Below are 9,390 nucleotides of genomic sequence, written 5' to 3' on the forward strand. Positions count from 1 at the left end.
ACCTGCCTGGCACCTACAGCTGCGGCTACCTAACTCACACATCTGATGTCCCTTCTGTGCCCAGTGATACTGTGACCATCAAGGAGTACAGTGAGTGTTGAATCCTAACCCTGAGAATCGGGGCGTAAAGACCTGATGCATAGTGTCCAAAGATAAGCAAGTTGCTCCTGAGCCGTCACCATAGGTTTGGGGCCAGACCCGGGGCAGTTCTTCTTGGGACCCCACGAAGCAGGGCGACCCAGATTCTTGCATCACTGGTCTTCCCTGTCTTGCAGGTATACCGCCCCGACCAGTGCTGACCTCCTCCGGAAGTTCCACAGTGATCCTGCCCAAGACAGGCGAGAGGACCCTTGTCTGCCAGGCCTCACTGATTGATGTTGAGTTCCAGCTGAGGCAGGGCGAGCAGGAGCTGAATCTCCCCTCCATCAGCACCAGCCCAGAGCAAATCAAGTTCTATCTGAAACTCTCGGACCTGGCTGACCAGAGCCCCTTCACCTGCGGCTACCGTCTTCTCGCGAGTGCAGCTTGGTCCAGAGACAGTGAGCCGGTAGAGCTAATTTGGAGTGATGGTGAGTTTCACAGCCGGGCCGCAGACCCGGGGCAGGGCAGGGCGTCGGTGGTTATCAGAAGCGAGCAGGATGGGAACTCCAAAGCAGAACCCCCAAACCTGAATGAGTTATACAGTTAGCCTCAGTTTCCCAAGCTTCATGTAGGGCATTTAATACAGTAGCCTTGAGACCTCGGTGGGACCTTCTCAGGGTAGCCTAGAAAGGGTACCATGGGCTTGCTGCCCGCCCACGGTTTGCCAAGGCTAGGAGATTGAGGCAGTGGTGCAGGAATGTGAATGGTGAGCTTAGCCACTTGGGTAGGAAGCCCAGTGGGGTGCTCCATAATGGATCCAAGTTCCTGGACTGTGATCCTGGGAGGGGCCATTCTTTCTGTGTTGGGCCTTAAGGAGGTCTTGGACTTGGAGGTCTCGGAAGTGACCCCCTCGCCCCAGGGAAGGCATGGACCCCTGGTCTTTGCCCAGGGTCTAGGCTAGAAGGTGGCAAGTAAAATCGTGTTCAAGTAAAATCGTGTTCGAGAGTGTGAGGACCCAAGTTTTTCATGTTGATGCCTGCAAGGCTCCACTCATAACCAGCGACTGCCTGTTCCGGCCGGGGGCTGTCCCCACAGGCTTGAGCTAATGTGTAATTTTACAGAGCCCTGGAATCCCTGGGGTCTATTTGTTCCTCTTATTTCCTCATTGAGCTCTCCATGAGTCAGCTCTCCGGGCAGAGACCACACAGAGCTCCTAGTCAGGCTAAAGTTTGACCCCAGACCTTTGAACTGTGCTTCCACCAGAAGCAGTTTTCCGGAAAGGTCTCTTCACCCATCTGGGGAGCCAGGGAAGCCCTGAGCCAGATCGAAACCTGACAGGTCTCATAGCTTTTGTGATGCTGGGGGTGGCACAGTTAGACGACACACAGATGGGTACCCATGGGGCAAGGCGAGTAGACTCACATGGGAGCTGGCAGAAAATGTCCCAAACTGAGTAGCATCCTCGCATGCCCCAGAGCTCCAGGCAGGGTGGATAGGTAAAGTACCTGCTGGTCGCGATGTTGTTCTATGCTGCAAGAGCAAGGTGCCTGGAGACACCGTGGAGATGCTATGCGGTGGCAAGCTTGTGTCTTACAGGGTATTCATAATAAAGCGCACCTGTAGTGACATGTGGATGCGCTCCGTGGCTGCCCAACATACTGGCAACTACACGTGCCACTATATCTCCTGGTCGCCAGAGCGCTTCCAGACAGAGCTCAGCAACCCTGTGGAGCTCATAGTAGAGGGTATGGCTTCTAAGGTTGTGGTTGGGTTTTGCCTCTTAATCTTTGCTGGGCTGTGCACTGGTTCATTGTGCAATGCAACCTAGTAGGCAAAGGTCCTGTGGCAATGTGCTGGGTCAATGCCCCCATTTCTTTGTCTAGAAAGGTGATATGGTGCAGACACCGGACGCGGTGGCATTTTGGAAAGAGCTAAGGATGGGCAGCACATCTATTCCTCCTAATGCGAGATGCATTGCCTTCAGTCACTCTGAATTTACGAAAGGTCAAGCAAGAGTTTCCTTAAAATGTGTATCTTCCACTTATGGGATCAAGGTGGCTGGGGGGAGGGTGTTATTCCAGGAATGGAATCCTGTGTCCTTAAAAGGAGTTGGATCCTAAGGGCAAAAAAGTGGGGACCTGGCCCTGATCCCATATTTCTCAAGACCTCCTCTTCTCTTGCTCTCCTTTGGCTGCCTCTTAGCTCCTGGCCACTGACACCCCCACCCCCGGCCCTTCCAGCAGGTGTGTGCAGGCAACCTGGAGCTCTGGGCACCCCTGTCTTATCTTGGAAGGCTCTGTCCCTACCCTAGCAGAAGGTTAGAAAATGCTGCATTAAAGAGTGCTGGCTGCGTTTTTATTTTTTACAAATACACTCTGATGGGTGTCCTCAGAGTGTGTCTGAATCAATGCATTATCTGAAGTGACTCAACTAGAACAAACAAAACAACAAACCATCTTCAGAGCTGAACCAATAATTTGTTCCCTTCAAGCCTCAGTGGAGCCTGAGACTGAAGCCTGAAGTGTCGATCCCTGGAGCAGAAGTGGCCCTCAGCTAAAAGCTGCCCTCCCCCCCCCCTGACCTGCATCCTGCAATCCCCTGGTGCTTCTGGTCCCCAGGATAACTCGGGAATGCTCCAACCTCCCTGTGACCACTGTTCACCATGTGCGCTTGTTCAGAGGGCCCTTCCTTCTCCCTTCTCCTCCCATGATGCTAAAATCCTGACCCGTGCTTGAAAGCTGCAGCATCGTTTCATTCATCTTTTTCAAACAAGACCTAATTGCAAGTTCAGCAGCACAATCCAGAGGCCAGTTTGGTTAGTGGAGATCCCAAAGATGGAGAGTACATGGTTCCTGTTCTTAAAAATACACACTCTAAGGCTCTAAGGCTGGACAAATGGTTTAGAGAGCAAAGCTCTTACTGCACAAGCAAGACCAGCAGAGATGACACCCAGAGTCCACAACAAAATGAATAAACAAGAGGGATGTGGTGTGCATCTGTGACCCCAGTGTTCCTACAGTGACATGGAGGGGACACAGGACAATAGAGCACGGCCAGGCTTGGAGGGCAGGATGATCTGAAGAAGAGTCATCCTGCCTGGATATGGGAAAAAGAGAGAACAAACTCCCCAAAGTCATCTTCTGATCTTCACGGACAAAATCATGTGGACACTCATGCTCACATATGCACATTTAATAATGGATGAATAGTCACATAACCCACACTCACATACACACATCTAATAACAGATAGGTTAGTTACATGGCCCGCACTCACATATACACACCTAATAATGGATGAATAGTTTAGTTACATAACATACACACACACACACACACACACACGCACACACATCTAATAATGGATGAATAGCTTAGTTACATAGCCCGCACTCAAATATACACACCTAATAATACATAAAGAGTGGTGTGCAGGAAGATGTCCTCATAACAAGGGAAGAAAATCAAGAATTCTAGTGAGCTCACAGTGCTGCGCATGTCCCTCCATCTTGAACTCCTTGAGAACATCGTAAGAGGTCACATGGGCTCTTTGGGGGTGTTGGTCTCTGACATAGCTGGTGATGTGAGGGAGGAGACAGGAATTCTGGGAGATAGCAACCATTTCACCTAATATCATTATTCCCAATTTAGAGATGAGTAAACACTAAATGAGTGTGCCAAAATGCTGAGTTAACAGAGGCCAGAGCTGTTTCTGGTCCCAGTTCATATCTGCTTAAGGCGTGTCTCTCAATCATTAACTCAGCCTGGCTTTAACTTGCCCTGGGAATCCAGGAACAATGATTCTCAGGGATGACCTTTTATTGTTTCTGTTTTGACACAGATCTCACTATACATCCCAAGCTGGCTTTGGACTCTGACCTCCCTAATCCTCCTGCCTCAGCATCCAAATCACTGGGATTACAGTCACGTGCCACTGTGCTCAGTCTTGCTGTGAAAACGTAACAACCAGGTGAAACAGAGCAGGACAGATGTGGACTGTTAGACACAGGAACAAACCCTCAGCAGAGAGAAGGTCTATGGTGGAAGCAGGTTAGTGTGCGGAGCACACCCTGATAGGATAGGCTTTACCTTACAGCAGGTGTGCATGGTGTCCATGGGGAGCATTGTGTGACGTCAGCATCAGTGATTTGAAAGTGGAGCAAACTTGAGATGATGTCTGAATCCTTTGGCCAATAGGGGAGTGTTCTTTGACAACATGATGTGGGCCTTCACTTTTCTTCTACACAATGGCAACTTGACATATATTGTGGCGCTGTGATAAGGGCCAAATGAAGTAATAGCGAGTGAGAGAGTACTAAACCCCTCCCTTGAGGCACCACGTGAATTGAATTTTCGTGAACTTCTTCTATGTCTTACAAAGATTAACCCCCATGCTAAGGAGGTGAGTCTGAGCCCATCCATTTCCTATGCCACAGAGTGGGCAAGAGTCTGAGACTTCTCCATAGGATAGGAGAGATCCTGCCAACAGCGTTGCCAGGCAGTGGCTTGGGGCAGATCCCTGGGGCACAGAGCAGAGCTTGTTAGAGACAAAGCAGAAGGAATAGGGCCCAACCTTAGAAATGATCAAGGGAACAAGGAAGCCCCCATCCCCTAAAGGAAACAACAGCTAATTGCATCATTAATAATTGTCCCAAAGCCTTCTCAAGCTAATTAATTATATTACAGATCCTGGAAGAGAAATGACTGAGTGTGTTGGAGAAGAGCTCTGTCTCTGAATGAGGGATGTGGAGAAGCGTGTCCTTCACAATGTGTGATGAAGAAAGAGGCTGTATCACTGCGTGCTAGAGTTAAGTTACCCTGGGCAAGAAGCTGCTAAGCCCTGGAAGGTATTTATCCCTTTACCAAGTCAGTCTTCAGATAAGTACAATTACCCAAGGAAATAACACAAGAAATCCCACTTTGTCATTTTCATTCTAACGATGTGCTCCAAGAGACAGTACCAGGAAGTCATAGGGTTTGTTCTGGTAGTATGATGGTTGTAATGGGCTTTATCCTGAAACTTACGATCAAGCCCCCATGCCACGACATGACTCTCAGTTAGCTCAGCTCCACAGTCCTTTACTGGATGTGTTTTGCCAACGCAAGTCTGGGGATGCTAATAAAACACACTCTCTTTCCTTACATATCTGGGGCTTGTCAGCTATGAGAGATTAGAAGAGACAGACCAAGTACAGAATAAAGGAAAATACTCAGGGCACGAAACAAAACAAAAAAGAACAGATTGTGAACATGGAAAAACTATGAAACAGCGTCAAAGAAATGGCTGGCAGAGTAAAACTCCATCCTATGGGCATGACATGACCACTGCCACTTGAAATCAGAGAGGAGCTTGAAATCTACCAACAACACGCTCTCACAGTATCACATGATCAGGTCTGTTATAGAGTCAGCTGGCCCTCTGCAGAGAGTCCAGCCATCATTCCCCTGTTCCCACTGCATGGGCAGTGCTGGAGTTAGAGACAATGGGAGGATGTTGGAGTTGACCCTCAAGTGTAAGTACAGCTTTCATAAGTTGTCACCAGTGCCAGCACGGAAACTTTCAGTGACACAGCTGTCATTGAGGCAGCTGTGTGCCTGTAAGTCCCCCTCACCCATGCTCCTTCCAATAACCCCACACACTCATTGATTCAGGAGCTAGACTTGAGTGGAGACATGCTTAGGATCTTCTGGTGTCCAATCTGAAGGAAGTGGGTGTGTCTATATATCTTCTGTGATAAAGTCACACAACTGTTGTTCAAGTACAGACGAGATGTTCAGCTTCTTTACAGTCACGGAAAGCATGGCACATGGGGAACCTGACCATGGTTCCCTGAGGAGCTGGGAACTTCAGGTTAAGCATGACAAGTGACACTAACTACAGTGGGCTAATAGCAACACACACACACACACACACACACACACACACACACATCAAGATGACACAAGGAGGGCCCCAGGAATGAATGAGGACAAGGAAGGGAGGGGCTACACTTGTCTTGCTGTAGAGACAAGGCTGGCATCTTCCAGGATCTCCTGTCTCATGTGGTGGTATTTCAATGGGACTAGGCTGAAACCTCAGAAGCCAAACCTTGACATGTGTCCCAGAGAGCTGTGGGACATTATCAGGCCTCATTCTGGGCAGGGTGGAAGGAAGACCTGGTACCTAGGCTAGCCTCAGTGCAACCTGACTCTAGAATGCTCTATTAGAAAAGTTATCTCAAAAGTCCCAGCCCCTGCTATGAGGTAGGCATGACACTGTAACAGGGGTTTGCAACCTCCTCTCTGAAATACAGAAAACGTTCTGACATGTAAACTTCACAAGAGTGTGTCTTAAGTCACAAATCCTGGAGGCAAGAAGCGTGTCTTTTGAGAAGGCACATCCCTGCTCCTAACACAGACAGTCCAGTCACAGAACACACATTTCCCCAAGGAGTGGAACTGATCTCTGTTTCTTTAAGGGACAATGTCTGCTGTGGATGTCCTCAAACATGGTAGCACTGTATGGTGACAATCATCTATGACACCCGTGTCCTACATTCCTGTTTTAAACAGTGAGCATCTCATCTCTAGCTTGTTCAGGGTCTCAGTTTTAGGTTGGAGGAGGTTTCTTCTGTGTTCATGGTGTGCTTCTGCATTCGTGGAGTCTGTTTGGGGTCCCTGCAAAGTGCAGAGGACGGAGGAAAACTCAGTTCTGTGTCTCTGCTCCCAAGAATGTGACCGATGATCTCTGTTTCAATCTTAATGAAGGGAGAAAAGTGCACTATTTATTTATTCAAAAGTTCTAATCAAGCCTAAGTACAGTACACAAGCACAATGTACTCTTGGGGAGATATAGACAGCATGACTGCCCCTGTCCTTTCCTTGATGGTAAAATTACAAATAAGACTGTCACTATCCAGTCACCTATGCCCAGACTTCAGGGTCATCGCAGAAGCTCCTTCCTTCTTCGCTTCTATAAATCAGTTGCTCTAGATAAAGAACCCCTCATCTCAGATACACCATTCACTTCCTAGGAGTCCCCGGTTTCTTCTCTCCCCTGATCCTCACTGAGTTGTCTCAAACATAAACCTAACTCTGTTACCATCTTCTTATACACTGTTCCCTGACTTCTGGGAACCATTAGAGTGATAATAGCTGATGTCACCTGTTTTCCATGTGTGTGTCAGTGATTGCTCTAATGCCCTGACCAACTTGACTCATCGGGTGAGTTTCATACTGGCTTTGCTCACACTAGTCACTGTGTCCTGACGACTTCACTCCTCCCTACCAGTGTTCTCTTTTATACCAAGCAGGTATGTGGAGGCCTCTGAGGGACATTTCCCAAACTCCTGTGTCAGCTGCCTTCCCTGAGGTTTGGCCTAGAAGTCCACGAAAAGGAGCAGTGAGTTTCTTCTTCCATTTACATTTCCAGCTTCTTCTGCTACCTCCTCTGGTGGTAGGAGTTGAAGTGGATTGTCTGGTGGATGCTGGCGCCATGTACTACAACTACCGAGGGCAGCAATAGCGGCAGCAGACTTCTGGTAGTTCAGCAGCACGCAACCTCCCACGTCTCTCCTAAATACTGAGCATGCTCCATGGCCCCGCGTGGCGACTTCTACCCGTCACTTCTCTATCTCCATCAGAGCACTGCGACTATTTATCAGCAACAAATCTCTCTTTGCTGGAAACATCTGCAGGGCTTCTTACTTTCTTCACTGGGCACTAATGACTCGATTAATACACAGGGAAATTTGAGTAGCGTGTTCCAAAATAAACGGCCAGGCAGTAACCTAAAGCCCAAATGTAAAAAAAGACAATACGCAGATGCAAATCAAGCGAGGGCCCTGAAGCACAGCGCTGCTGTCCTCCCTCTGTCTGCGTCCTGCGGTTGAATGGAAGGATGGCGCCACGAAAGGGATTGTTGGGTGGCTGGGATAGACAATAAATGGATGAGAATACACCCCTTGCACAAGCTCCTAGTGAACCCCCAGTATGATCGATGGCTGCGCTGGATGCTGGGTCAGTGAGTGAATAAATAAATGTTTAAAAATGAAGATACACCAAGTCAGAACAAATCAACGTGGGGAATGAAATTCTCCCTGTCTCTATATCCTTAGGTGCCTGGCTGCACCTAAGAAACTGTATGCTCCCATCCATTATGTAGTATAAGCAGATGATAAACACACATGTGTTAAACTAATAAATCACAAAAGCAATCAAATGTGCAATGTGCCACACAACTTCCTGATGATGTTGACAATTCCAGGTTATTGATAAACAGTTTTCCAGGAATAAGATGCAAAAGCAAACCGGTGCATTCTCCCAAAACAACAACAAAAAGGCCTCTAACAGAACAGCCAGTGAATAATTAGCCATTAAAGACTCTAACTGGAAAAAAATGCAACTCGGTCGATCTCAGGGGACCTCCTGTGTGAATGGGGAAAACAATGTGTCACAGATTCTAACCTCCTATTTATAACCAGGGCCCACAAATAATCTGCTGCTAAAAGAAAAAAAAATAATCTCCCAACGCAGGGAGTAATTTTATATTTTGAATAAAAACAAAATAAACAACATTAAGGTGGGAAATAAATCAGATATGCAGTAATTAGTTTGAAGGAGCCAGATTTTTCTGCCTAACTTCTCCCTGAAACTCCAGGCTCATCCATCAAAGTAAAGTGTATCAGATGACGCGGGAATTTTCTGCTCCCTTTTCAGGCTGAATTAGCCAGTAGATCTGAATAGTAATTTGACAGGATGCTGGAAAGGAAAACATGGGTGATAGGATTATAGCAGAGGTGGGAAAAATTGCTTAAAGTTTGGTGATCCCTGCTCAGTGCTTATAACCCCTCCCCTTCTGTTGTAACTCTTCATTCATTCCGTTCTCCCTCCCCTTGGGTTGTACCTCTCCATTCATTCCATTCTTACTTTCCTCTCTGGGCAGGCTCAGGAGTTCTCTAATTGTTCTTCTAGAGTCTGAGAAGGATCAAGGGCATTTTCTAATCCACCTTCAGAGGTTTCAAAAGCTCAGCCCAGGACAGTGGCTGGTTTACATTTGTTGGTACAACACAATCAACAGAAGCTCCAGGACAAGGCTCCTGGACATGTATCCCCAGCCCTGGGCCACAAGCTCAACAGTGACAGGAGTACGGGCAGAGAGTGACAAAGCAGTCCTTGCTGAAAGCAGTCTTGGTCTCCGGGGCCCTTTCTGGGTGGGAGCCTCCTGTGCACTCATGAAGTGGAGGGCGGGGCTTCCTTTCCCGGGATCCATTCTTTATCTGTCCACACAGTCCTGCTCCAACCCTGTGTCCGCCTAGACTCCTGTTCCGGG

At 48.0% G+C, this 9,390-nt stretch overlaps 1 long non-coding RNA gene across 1 annotated transcript; it reads left to right on the forward strand.

Moving 5' to 3' along the window:
• The first annotated feature begins 281 nt into the window (after nt 1–281).
• LOC110342558 lies at nt 282–8,274 on the forward strand. Its single transcript, XR_002384669.2, has 3 exons — nt 282–569; nt 4,767–4,927; nt 7,373–8,274. It is a non-coding gene; the product is annotated as an uncharacterized LOC110342558 (long non-coding RNA).
• Nucleotides 8,275–9,390: the final 1,116 nt, after the last annotated feature.

The sequence above is a fragment of the Mesocricetus auratus genome, unplaced genomic scaffold (genome assembly GCF_017639785.1).
Source record: "Mesocricetus auratus isolate SY011 unplaced genomic scaffold, BCM_Maur_2.0 Super-Scaffold_100023, whole genome shotgun sequence".
In the NCBI taxonomy this organism is placed as follows: Eukaryota; Metazoa; Chordata; class Mammalia; order Rodentia; family Cricetidae; genus Mesocricetus; species Mesocricetus auratus.